The sequence below is a fragment of the Neophocaena asiaeorientalis genome, unplaced genomic scaffold, assembly GCF_003031525.2.
Source record: "Neophocaena asiaeorientalis asiaeorientalis breed wild unplaced genomic scaffold, Neophocaena_asiaeorientalis_V1.1 scaffold110, whole genome shotgun sequence".
Lineage (NCBI taxonomy): Eukaryota > Metazoa > Chordata > Mammalia > Artiodactyla > Phocoenidae > Neophocaena > Neophocaena asiaeorientalis.
In genome coordinates this window covers 5,534,660-5,547,205 of record NW_020175053.1, presented here as the reverse complement: position 1 = coordinate 5,547,205, position 12,546 = coordinate 5,534,660, and the positions used below count along the sequence as shown (strand labels likewise).

At 53.1% G+C, this 12,546-nt stretch overlaps 1 protein-coding gene across 1 annotated transcript in view; it reads right to left on the bottom strand.

Annotated features, from left to right (window-relative positions):
• LDLRAD4 (low density lipoprotein receptor class A domain containing 4) overlaps window positions 1-12,299 on the bottom strand; it is a 297,425-nt gene extending 285,126 nt beyond the window's left edge. Inside the window, 1 exon segment of the mRNA XM_024763876.1 lies at window positions 12,171-12,299. The gene's annotated coding sequence lies outside the window, so the exon portion shown is untranslated.
• Window positions 12,300-12,546: the final 247 nt, after the last annotated feature.

Below are 12,546 nucleotides of genomic sequence, written 5' to 3'. Positions count from 1 at the left end.
CGCTCCTCTCTCGGGTAGGTCGCTTTGGGGGAAAATGGTAAAATAGAAGTTAATGTAGGTGAGGAAACACCTGAGGGGCGAGGGGAGGGGGACAATGTGGATGCTGAGCTGTGCCAGACCCCACTCAACCCCCCAGCCTGCAGCTCTGCTTCAGCCTTTCCGGCAGGACCGTGTGTTTGCAGGGAGGCCCGGCCTGACCCCTGACGACTGTGGTGGGACCCCCGGTGCCCACACCGGCCCCCAGGAGTCGCCGTCCTGCCACGTCCAGCACGCGCTCCCCAGTCCTGCACTCGCGGTCCTGGGCACCTCCCCCTGCACAAACAGAGGAAACCAGGACAGCGTATGGGCAGGACGCCCAACAGAGGCCTGAATGAAGTTGAGAGACAGACACACAGCCCTGGCGGGTGGGTTTCAGCAGCAACCACAAGGCCCCGTGGGTGGAGCTGGATGGTGAGGAGCCTCAGGGGATGGCGGCCAGACCCCCGGGCCAGGCGGAGCAGCTTAATCCCAGGTTCCCTGGCCCGGTTCACACGGCTGCTGGGCTGAAAGCAGACTGTGTGGCGGGGAGGCGAGTGGCCAGTCGGGAGGCCCTGCATGAGGCCATGGAAGGGACACACTGAGCTACTAGCGACGGTGACAAGTGACCAGATTTGGGGGAGCCCAGGAGGGCTCCAAGATGTGTATATGAATCACTGGATGGGGAGGGGCAAGTACATGGCTCAAGACACAGGCTTGGAGATCCCCACTGGGCAGTCGGGCATGAGTGTGAAGTCAGAGTCTGGGGCAAGAGCCTCCACATAATACAGAGCCCACTTCAGTCCACACAACAGAATTCTAAGCTTTCCAGGCGTGGGTGGGAGGTTCTGGGGTCAGAAAGCTTCCCCACTGACAGATGAGGGGGAGACCGCACTGAGGGCCACTCTGAGACCAACCCCAACTCCTGGCCACATCACCAAGCACCCAACCACGTCTTGTCACAAGGCGGTTGTTAATAAAACCACGCCAGAGTCAGTGGCAGAGTCAAAGAAAGGAGGGCTCAGATAAGGGGCACTCGGTCCCCCCGCCAGCTTGCCAGGCTCTGCTCACTGTCCCCGTCACGCCCGCCAACCGCCTGCCCCCTTCTCTCCACAGTCACCACTCCACCCAACAGCAGAGAACATCCGAACAACACAGGAGACAAGCGCCTGGCTCAGCAAGGAGGGGCCATCTTGCCCGCACCGTCCTTCAGGGTCGGGCCGTCCCCCGAATGCCCCGTGGGCTGCTGACCCTCTGCATTAGTTACTGATCCCACAGACTCAGTACCCCAAGGAGGGCGGAAAGCACTTCCTTCCTGCCTAAACCTTTGAGCAACACCTACCCCTCATTAGTGGTTTAGTGGGTGTCCAAGGAGGAGACCCTGCGGCCTCTGCCTCCATCACCAGCTCGGGACACACTTGGACTCGGGGAGAAACATGGCACCTCTGGGGACTGCAGACGAGAGAGAAGACTGCAGAGAAAGTGTGGCTTCCGCCTGGGGTCCAAGAAGGGGACAGGACGCATGGTGCCCATAGAAGAGGAGAACTGAGCAGAGAAGAGCTGCCGGAGGCCGAGGCACAGGGGAGGCCAGGCACCACGAGGACTGGGGCTGCCTTATGTCACCTGAAAAGGGCCCCAACGCAGCACGAAAACTACTCTGCTAGAAGCGGAGAGACAGAACCGGCAGTAACTTGCATCCACAACTGAACAGATGGACACCAGGACAGCAGACACGCCACGTTAGGGAAAAGAAGCCGGGGCTGAAGGACACTGGACACACTGCTGGACGTCGGCTCCACTGCGACCGCCGGGCGACACTCCAGGTTTGCCAGGACCTGCCGTAGTTTAAGTGCCACAAAGGGCCGCCAGCACACCTTCCTCTAAGAACAGAGGTGAGAGCGGCCGCCCCACACACCTCGCCTCACCCCATGTCTTTTTCTGCACAACCACAGGGAAACGACTGCTCAGCACAGCCCTCAAATGGCCTTGTACTTCTGAGTCTGACTGGTGTTTTGCCCTAACCTCTCAAAATCATGCTGCCCAGGTTCCTGCCCATCCAGCAAGCTGCAAAGCCTTGTCCCTTCAAAAAACCACCCGCCGTGCAGCCTGAACAACTGCCGGCCACCTCTTCCCAGGAGGTTTTGCACATTAAGATACACTCTGATTTGACTCCCACATTCAGCAAACAGCCGCATTAGAGATCAATTACACTTCCACATACACTTCATTATTTGTTTGTTCCTTAAAGCCAAGGATCATGAAATTAGATGCTGTCTGTGAAGAGCTTTAAAAAGTTAGTGTTTTGCAAATAGAAGCCACTACTGTCACCATATGAAAGTGACAAGCCTGGCCCCCTGGTGTGAGCTGCGTGGAGCACGAACATTTTCGCATTTTGTGAAATGTGAACAAGTACCGAGTACTGGAGAGCTGAGGCCAGGACAGGGCCCCCAGGGCAAACAATCAGGTGTCCCGAGGGACCCATTTCTCTTCACCGACATGGCTGGTTGATTTGGGTTTCAGCAAAGATGGGCAGAAACTTTGCAAGAGACTCAGTCTGCCAACCTCTCTGCAGCACCACGACTGTCCCCACCGGTGACAGCGACGGCGCCTCGCCGCACACACCTCCGAGTCCCACCTCTGCTCATGCTCGTCTGCAAGCCCTCTTCCTGCCTCTCCACCCTCCACCACGCAGGTCACAGTCACAGGTCAAGTGCCACTTCTTCCCAGCACCTGTGCCCCTCCCCTGAAAGCCCCCTCTACCGCCACATCAGCCCAAACCCGCTCCCGCCGCCTGTCCAGATGGGGTCTCACCAGCAAAGCTCCAGCCACAACCCACGTTCTGCTCGGGCAGGACGAGAACCAGCGTTTCTCGGCCTTACAACCCAATGTACTCACTGACCTGCTCCACTGAGTAAATCATCTCACCTTCTGGACGGTCAGCTCTCGACAAATCTGTCGTGCCGGCACTGCACGTTACCAAATCGCGTCAAAATCCGCCCGGCTCCCACCGCCTGGAGACTCAGGAAAAGGGGCCACACACAGGAGCCAGGGCTGCAAAGTTGGGGGAGGAGCCATGGAGTCTGTGTCGCCAGCCCTTACACACGAACCACCGCATAGGGTTCCCTGCCCCCTCCCGCAGGGGTGCGTTAGAGCCCTAAACACAGGAGCCACATGGTCACTGTGGACCCGCGGTGCCAGCCCTCCCCACCACAGCTGCTCCCTCGCAGCAGGTCCTGAACACGCGGTCCCACTGTCAACAGTGGCCCCAACTGTTCACACATGTCCTATGAGCAAAGAAGTGTGGGCATCACACACGGGTCATGCGTACTTGATTATAAACTACACACGTGAGGACGGAAGCAGGGCCCCGCACACACTGTACTGAGGTTTACGCCCTTGTCTCTGCCTTCTAGACCCCAGCGTGCACAGCTCTGAGAGCCCTGGACAGAGGAACCCTCTCCCTGCAAACCGGTCTCTGGCCACCTCTCAGCCCAAAGCCAGCCTCTCCCTGAAGTCTCCTAGGTTGCCCAGAGCAGACCGTGTGCTCGGACGTCACGGGGGCCCGTGGAGCAGAGGAGGAGGGGAGGGAGGGCGCGTGAGGCCGTCAGAGCTCATAGGCCCACCGGCCTTGGTCCCCCCCTCCCCCGATGAACGAACGGCTCAGATGGCATTTCCCGCTCTTAAACCCAGGGTTTGGCTACAAGTGCCCGTCCTCACTGCTGGCTGCTTCCTGTGCCAGACTACTTGCTCCTTGAGTCCTGGGGGAAGGAGCGGGGTCCCTGCCTCACAGGCTGGGTGGGTGCTTCCCAAATGCTCCTTTGACTGGAGGCAGCCACACTCTACCGAGCTCTCACTGAGGCAGCACTGGGCCCCGCCCTGCTGGTCTACGTGAGCCTTATCTCGTTTGATCCCCTGCAAACCTAAGAGGCAGGCAAATGGCTGTTTTAGGGAAGGGCAAACTGACCTCCCCAAGGTCACAAGCCTTCCAGGGGCTTGGCTGGGCAGGGGGGCTGTGAGCCACAGACAAAAGCAACCCCCTTACAGCAAAACTTTCCTCAAAACCAGGAGGTGATGCGTATGTGCGCTATGAACAACAAATCCCCTTGGGCGACTCAGGCCCACACTACGGCCCTGATGCTGCTTCTTCAGGTGGCCAAGGACACAACGGGAGCCGTTCCCTCAGGCACATAAATGTGCCCCAATTCCTAAAATCCAGTGTATGAACCACGTTATAACGATAAAAGCGTGAATATTCACACGAAGCACTCAGTACAGAGGTCCATCAAATAACAAAATCTCCAATCCACGGAACAGCCAACTTCTTTTATCAGAAATAAACACTATGTTTTCTCTGGACTAAATTTACTACATAAGTTATATAGTTATGACTGTGTATATATATTTATTATTTTTACATTACTCTTCAGATAAAAAAAAAAGTTAAATCCCAGGACCTACCTCTAGTTTGGAAGTAAAAGATTGTGGCTCTTATATTTAAATACCAGTAGGATGAAAGCTAAGTTCTGAAGGGGGCAATATTTATCTTAACGGACAAAGTCATAGAAATATAATAGTTCAACCAAGCCATCCAGCTGTAAACATTACCCAACCTTGAAATCATGCTGCATTATGTCCAGAAAGGCCCTCTGTTCCAACTGGAAGATTCCAGCATTCTATCATCCTGCTGAAGGAGCACACCAGGTTGGATTAAACCCAAGTGTGTGAGCCGCGCACACATGAGCCAGCAGCAAACAACGCGGAGGGACACAAGGGGTGTCAGCAACCTATTCCATGACATCTATTCCATGACCAACTCCCTGGGAACTCCGCTGCTCGCTCCACCTCCAGGGCTTTGGCCCCATCTGCCCTGCTAGCCACGTCCAGGGTGTGTTTGCACCTGGAAAGCGTGGTGTGGCTGCCCACATGGCCAGCAGGGGGACCAAGCAGACAAGACAACGGCCAGGGTGCTCCCCACAGGCTGTGCCTGGAGGGCCGGGGTCACTCACCCAAGCACCAGCGCCCACCTGGGCCCCTCGGACCATACTCTCTGCTCACCAGGCCACGCCCAACAGTGCCGGGCGCTCCCAGCATGCACCCCGGGGCATGGTAAGCACCCACACCTGCCCCAGCACCGACGCACGAAGGTGTGTCGAGCTAATTGGGGCTCAATTACCTCAAGATGCAGGTGTCATGTCTTGCTCCCTCCAGCTGTTCCCAACCTTTCAACCAAAAAGGCTGTCTTTCGAGGAAAACAAAACCAACTTTAGTTAACTGCAACGTACTGAAGATACTGAGATGGTTTTCCTTCTCTGGAGCTTCTGGAGCAGCCGGTGTGGGCGCCAACACCCTCAGGCTGGAAACAGAAGTCTGCGAAAGCATAGAGGGGACCAAGGGAGAGGCTCCCAGGAGAGGGCACCCAGGCCAGGTGTCTCCCGTCAGCCATCGAGTGAAACAGTAAGAAAATGAATTTTATGTTGGTATCCTTGGGCAAAAGGCCAGGGAAGAGTTTGATCTCAAAAAGCGATCGCTGAGAACGGAGAGGAAGGACTGAGGGAAGTGTCACACAGCTCCTCAAGCAGCTGCTGCCGAGCCACCCCTCCTCCACCTCATCCCTCCACCCGGGGCCCACGTTACCCAGCCGGTTAGGGTGAGGATGTTGGGGAAAGACCAAGCATAGTCTTTGGCCATAAAATCCCGTAATTTTATTTAAAAATGTATTATTAGACTGTTTCGTGCCCTTAACCTACCTGAGCAGGTTTAATTCCAATTTAAAATAGCACAAAGTTCTTGAGCACATTTAATTCGAATTTAAAACAGCACAAAGGTCTTATCTCCATGCTGGGAGCATCCACTAAAATCACTGCATCTGCCCACAGCAAAGCTCTAGCAACAGTAAAACTCTCTTCACCTGTGTATCCCCAGATGCCACGCCCTGATTTTCACAACAGAAGAATGGGAAGAAAAATTTAAACATACCATTTCATTGCCAAACTTGAAAAGATTTTTTTCATAACAATATTCAGCACTGGCAAGACTACAGTAACCCCCGTGTCCGTGTGCAGCGTCCCAGCCTTTCTGAGAATCAACTGGTAATACTTCTGGAGGAGCCTCTAAAAGTTAGACCCACCACCTCCTCCTTGAGGAAGCTATCCAAAGGACGTAATCAGAATGTCCAGTGCAGAATTATTTATAATAGGGAAAACTGCTAACAGCCTCAGCGTCCCAAAACGGGCTTAGAAAAAAAAAAACAATATAACCACAGAGTAGAATTTAATAGTCATCAGCAGTGGTATTTTTGGAGAATATTTAAATTACATGAAAATATGTTCAGGATGGAATGTTAAGTTTATAAAAAGTATACAAGTTTGATGCATGATTTTATAATTAGGTCTGGAAAGAATCTACAAAACTGTAAATAGAGGTCATCTCTAAAGGTAGTGGAATTATAGGTAATTGTAGTCATTTTTATTTTCTTCTTGTTTCTTTTTTTTTTCTCTTCGTTTCATAGTTTCCTAATTATCTTCAATAAGTATATAATCAGGAAAAAAAAGGATTTCAGAGACTAGATCCATGACACTGGTTTCAGCCAGGCCTGAAAGAATCTCTGGAATAAAGTCAGGTTCAAATAGAGGGTGGAACCCCATCTAGGGCCAACCCGGGCCCCCATATGCCTGACAGGGGGACCAGACAGGAACTCTCCCAGGCCAGTGCAGCCCCCAACGCAAAAGAGCACCCGTCCAACCCCACCCCAGGGACCAAATCAGACAGAGGCCCGCCAGGCTCCACAGTGTGTGGCCACCACAATCCCCTCAGAGGGGACGGCACCATGCAGCCACTAAGGGGTGTGAAGGGGCCAGGTCCCACCTGCTGCCATGGGAAGGTTTGCAAAGGGCTGGGGAGCCGTCCTGCAGGACCCCGGACATCCGCACCTCCTGGGGCCTCACTTCAGGCCCCATAACCTCAAACACTTAGGTCCGTCTGGGATGAACACAAGAACTGCACGCCGATACATGTGGTTGATTAATCCACGCCCCCTCGGAGTGAGACAGAGAATCTGAGAGATGTATCATCTTTTCATTTCACCCCATTTCAGGGACTTGCTGGGTCCTGCTGAGCCGGGAGGGCCTGGGCTACCTCAGTCCAGCCCCGCAGGCCTCGGGTGCCCCTCGGAAGACAGGACCGACACCCGACAAACCTCACCCAGAGAAGACCAGCGGAGGTGGTTCCACAGAGCCCAGGACCACAGGCATCAACTCTCTGGCTGATTTTTCCTGGGAGGACGAGGTTCAACATGGACAAAACAGAGCCACCAATGGCCCAATTCTTGAAACCAAGGCTGTGAGCACAGGCAGGACAGGCACAGGAGCAGGGTTTAGAAATGCGGGTGGGGCCCGGAGGTGGGGTGTAAATCAGAGCCATGGACAAAGGTAGGAAAGAAGGAGGAGCCCTGGGCCCTGCTGGGGACGAGGAGAGACTTGGTCTCCCTCCACCCGCCGTGAGTGGTCCCTGAGGAAGGGCCAGCCCCAGGGTCACAGCCCAGGCCCCAGCGTGACGTGGCCACCTCCACCTTTGCTCACGAGACAGCGATTCTTCACTCCGGCATTTCAGGCTTCTTGCTGTCTGTGTGCCAATGGCATGGTGGCAGTGCCCACGTCCCAGGGCTGCTGGGGGGCTTCAATCAGCTAATATAACGCTAAGGACAGCCTGGCACAGGGGCGGTGCTGCTGTCGCTCTGACCACTACCCGGGGGAGCCCTCCCGAGCACGGCCTGGCCTTCCGCCTTTGGAACAGTGGGATTTCACTCTCGAAATTCCCTCCCAACTCTGTGCGGAGGCTGCTGGTCCCAGGGCCATGGACCAGCCACCAGAGGCCCAAGTCCACTTCTGGGAAACCAAGGAGGCAGCACTGGGAGCCTGCAATCCACAACCCCAGGGATGGGGGGGCACCTTGCCACACCCCACAATATGGCTGGATAGCAGGGTTGGGGGGTAGGATGGGATGGGCCCTTTTTGCAAATTGGACAGAGCAGGCTTACTTCTTTTTTGTTTGTTTGCGTTACGCGGGCCTCTCACTGTCGTGGCCTCTCCCATCGCGGAGCACGGGCTCCGGACGCACAGGCTCCGTACGCGCAGGCTCAGTGGCCATGGCTCACGGGTCCAGCCGCTCCGCGGCATGTGGGATCTTCCCAGACCGGGGCACGAGCCCACGTCCCCTGCATCGGCAGGCGGACTTCTCAACCACTGCGCCAGCAGGGAAGCCCCCAGGCTTACTTTAAAGAGAAATTCTAGGTCCATTTAGGGACCATGTCGCTCACACCCACCCAGTTCCTAGCCAGTCCAGGCTCTGAATCCTGTCTGCACAGAGAAGATCCTGCGAGTCATTTGGCCAGGGCCCAACTTAGGAGGTGGCTTTGTAATACAAGCAGTGTGTCCGCCAGCAACTAGAGCAAGACCATTAAGTTCATTACACCTGTCACTCTGCCAGCTGACTATCCACACGCCAGGGATGAAAGTACACTGTGCCCAAGGAGTGTCACCCAGCCCCCTCCCAGGCAGCTCACACACTTATATCAGACAATTTGTTCTCAATGCCTGCACCTGCAGAAAGAACAGCAGCCAAAGTTTAGTTTCATCGGAAGCTGGACCCTGGATGGAAGACGAGGTGCCATGTCCCCTGATGCAGAGGAGGGGAGACATGGGGGTAAGGGGCCATCGAGGGGCAGGGCCACCAGGCCGGGGGAAAAATACAGAGCTGCTCCCTGGATTCTGCCGCCTGCAGCCCTGGTGAAAATAAAAGCAAGAGACACACCCTTTTCGCTTCCAAAGCAAGTCACAGAATTCCAGGCAGCGCGCAGAGACCTTCCACACACCCACGTACTGCACATCCTGCATGCTCCTGGGTGCCCAAGGCCCTGCCCACCGCTCACAGCGGTAATTTATTTATCCCCGTCATGTAACGTTAGCAATCTGTCTGAAGCTTGGCAAGCACCAACTTGCACTGTCATATAAACCGTCTGACAAACTTAAAGTTTCATAAGTGCTTCTTTTTTCCAGCAGACAATAAAGCATCATAAGAAAAAAAGTTATCTCCTTTTCTGTTCCTTTTCTCTCTTCCTCTTCCAAAATAAAGGCGGGTGGGGGCGGGGCTGGGAGAGAAAGAATGAGAAAAAAAGAAAGCCAACCACAAAAGAACTCATGCAAACAGAAATGATCCCTCAGCAGGATTCTAAACCTTGAAAGTCTCAACACTTTTCCAATGCCAAGGAAATGAGTAAATGAGTGGGGGAGGGGTGGCACCCGTGTCTGTTGGTCTTGAGGGGGTGCAGAGCAAAATCTGCAAAACAAAAGTACGATCATTAAAAATTAATAAAGGGTGTGGACAGCAGCCTCCACCCGCTTCTGCTCGTGGGGATTTGAGCCAGACACTCTGCGTCCTCATTAAGTGGTGTCTGGCAGGCTGCCGGGGTTTTAGTGGGTTCTGGGAATGCCAATATATTAACCAGAGGACTCTTTGCAAACCCTTTAGAATTTTTATTCTAGAAAAGTCAACCATTTGGCACAGAGCAGCCTTATTTTTGTCCGGGAAAGCGCTCTGCTGCCAATCAAGGGAGAAATTATAGCTATGTTCTTCGTAATTTCCAAGACCTATCTGGAAAACAAGCCTGGTGGAAAGAAAAGTCCTTACAAAAACAGCTTAAAAGGCCAAAGTACCATTTTTAGTGGAAATTCAAAGAAGAGCAATCCATACTCAAATCACATGGATAGGAGACAACACAAACATTATTTTCAAGTCCTCTATGATAGAGAGAAAAACAGTATTAATGAGAAATACAAACCCAACATTTCTACAGCAATTAATAGTACAGGTGCTCACCTGTGTCCCCTAGCTGCCTAAAAATAAAGCTAATAACACCACCAAAAAATCTCCCTAACACATGGCAGGTCTTGTGGCCTAAATTTTCAGATGGAGTCAGAAGCTATACATTGCTATTTAAAAATTGAAGATTCACTTTCCATCACACCCATGGTATAGGTCACGGTGTAACTCTAAGCTAACAAATCCCATGTAGGCAGAAAGTCACTTTGACATGAGAAAATACTGGCTTCCAGGAGAGTGTTCTGAGACTAAAAAAGGAGGGGGTGGAAGCAGGGAGAGAGGGCACTAGGGACCCCGTAGCATTCCACACCGTTTACATTGAATAGCCACAAATCTATATGAAGTACGTCAAATGTTTCTAAAAATTTTCCAGGTTAACATGGAATGATCTTTTCATTTCTTTCTTCCTTCTGTATTAACTCTCACCCAAAAGAACAGACACATCACAGAGACGCCATAAGCCCAGACACAGAAGAAAGATAGGAATAAACTTGCAAAGGGCCACCAGGAAGATGTGAACAGTCACAGTTGCCAGTGTCCCTGCCCTGAGCGCTGAGTGGTTGGTTTTACGTGATGACAAAAAGCCATGACCTCCTGCCCAGACCATGGGGGTGACTGCACAGGGATCTGGACAAGCTTAGGGGTTTCTGCTGGACCACAGGCCAGGAACCACCCCCAGGGCACTAAGTCACCGTCACCTCCCTATGCTCCTGTCGGGCTGGGAGGCAACCCTCCAACAGCCCTGAGGAAAAGCCAACCACGTCCCAGGAGCTGCGGGCCGCTATGCCAGGCTGCTAAGTCAACCCACACTGCAGCCCAGGCCCAAACTGTAAACACCTCTGCAGGCGGGCGGGTCCTGCTCCCAGCGCCAGGCAAGAAAACTATTCTTAGAGCACTGTCAGCATTGGGGGGGTGGGAATAAATATTTGTCTATATACTCTGGCAAGTGGGGGCAGGAGACTTTAACTCAAACAATATGCCAACAAATGGGCACAAAATCCCTTAATAAGCAGCTGGCACTGGCTGGGTTCCTCTGCAGGACTGTGGTCATGCAAAGGGCCCCAGAGAGGATTCGAGAGACAGCCCTAATACCTGCTGGGAAAAGCCTTCTCCATCGTAAATACAAGCCTCCACAAACTAGAACCACAGCCAAGACTCTTTCAAGGGTAACAGCAGAATGTTAAGAAATTAGAGGGGGCTTTTAAAACAAGGGAGGAAGGCAGCTACAAGTCCATTGCAGCAAATCCCTTACTGGCACTTACAGTCTCAGCCCTAATTCCTAACAGTGTGTTCAATGTCAATAGCAAAGTGAAGCTCTTAAAAGAATTAAGCTCTCAAAGATAATGAGGAATATACCCCCATGTTTTAAAAAGCACTTCTTTGCAAGAGCCATCAAAGAGCATCCAAGGATAGGAAACCAACTATTATAATTCAATACATGTACATGGATAATAATCAAATCTACTCCTTTGTACATGGAATGACTCAAATTTGACATGACCCTTCACTGAACATAAAGAACATGTTCAAGAGAACAGTGCAGAGTACAAGGGCAAATGTACAGGTGACAGTAAAAGCAATATAAGTCCTGGGAAGACTAAACACTCCTATGCAAATGCAGACCTGACTGGATTTAATGGCAGTTTCTCAGTGCAGATCCTCCAGGACCTGTCCTGTAACTCACACTGTCCTGCAGCTTCAGGGGAGACAGACTGGGAGAACACCCTCTTAGCTAGCCAAACAGGCGGAAGGACCATTTTAAAAGGAATCTTCCTGGTCTAGCCCCCAGGAATGCACCAACCTCCATGCCAGCCACCAGACCACATATTTCCAAGAGCCAGGGTGGCTCACCATCGCCACCCACCTCCACTGCAAGAAGCCTACTAACAGCAGCTCTGGAATCAACACGGTGCAGCTTACCTCACCTCATCCCACAACACCTACACACAGTAGGTCATCCAAAAATATTATCACCATCATAACTAACATTTAGAAAGCAGCACTGAACTACAAGCGAAGGGTCCAGGAATGCGAAGTTGCAAAAAAAATTAGAAAGGAGAAGGAGAAGGGAGTAGATGGGACACAGAGAAAGAGAAAAGAAGCCAATCAGAATTATCCAATTTTAGCTAATTAAAAGAGTCTCTGGGGAAAACAAAAATTACGCTACTTTATGTGTCCACCAGCACTCAGTAATCACTCCTGCGTCTGGGTCCCAGCTAGCTACGAGTTTCCCGCTGTGCCAACCCGCGCGCGCTCAGCCGGGAAGCGGCCCGACCTACCCGCCTTCTCCAGGTGCCACCCACCCCGCCGCGGTCCCCGTCGTCCTCCAGAAACCTCCGCCTCATCGGAAGCCTCCTCCTTTACCAGTTAAAAAAAAAAAAAAAGTTTAAAACCAAGGATTTGCCCTCGGGGCCAGCGCGGCGAGCTGCCCAGCACCGAGCCCAGGTCTCGGGCGACGCACTTACGGGGCGCGCCTAGCCCCCGGGGGGCCGGCGGGGGTCCCGGGAGGCGTCCTCTGCGCTGCGCCCCGCAGACCGCACAACAAAGGCAGGGCGGCTGGGCTGGGTGCTCGTCGCTTCCTGTTTATTCCGCCGTGAGGGTCACAGAAATTCTGCCCACGCCCGCTTCCTGCGGGCTCGGGGCTCAGCCTGAGGG